The sequence below is a fragment of the Penaeus monodon genome, chromosome 23 (assembly GCF_015228065.2).
Source record: "Penaeus monodon isolate SGIC_2016 chromosome 23, NSTDA_Pmon_1, whole genome shotgun sequence".
NCBI classification, from domain to species: Eukaryota; Metazoa; Arthropoda; class Malacostraca; order Decapoda; family Penaeidae; genus Penaeus; species Penaeus monodon.
In genome coordinates this window covers 26,906,021-26,906,544 of record NC_051408.1, presented here as the reverse complement: position 1 = coordinate 26,906,544, position 524 = coordinate 26,906,021, and positions in this window count along the sequence as shown.

The window sequence follows — 524 nt, the reverse complement described above, 5'->3', positions numbered from 1 at the left end:
CTTTTGGGCTCAGGACAATCCCAAAGGAGGATCTCCCCATTCTCAGCTGAGACTGCCACCCCCCTCTTTTGGCCCCCAGAGAATTTTCCCCCAGCGACGGCTCGAGGGTCATCAGCTAGAGGACCTCCTTTGGGTAGCTCCGCAGCCCCCCCTCGCTCTAAACCCCGTCCTACCCCCCACCAGGCCCGGAAAAGACGATTTCGTTTTTCTCCGCGATGATCCCCGGCCACCACTATCCTCCCTTTACAACGTACTTCAGGGCCCTTCAGCGCCCCCGGGGGCTTTCAAGCTACAGCTCGAAGGACAGATCAAGGGTCACCAGGAGCCCCTTAACCAGCATGCATCAGTGCCTAGACCATGATAAGCCATGAAAAGGACCCGGACGCCTTCCGCCCCTCAATCCCCCCTTAGTCCTTTTCCTTCCTCGAAGGGAGGGAGCCACAATCATTCACCCCCGGCACCAGGCAGCCGCTCGGCATATTTTCCCCTTTGAAAACCCCGGCGGTGGGATGCGTCAGTGGGCG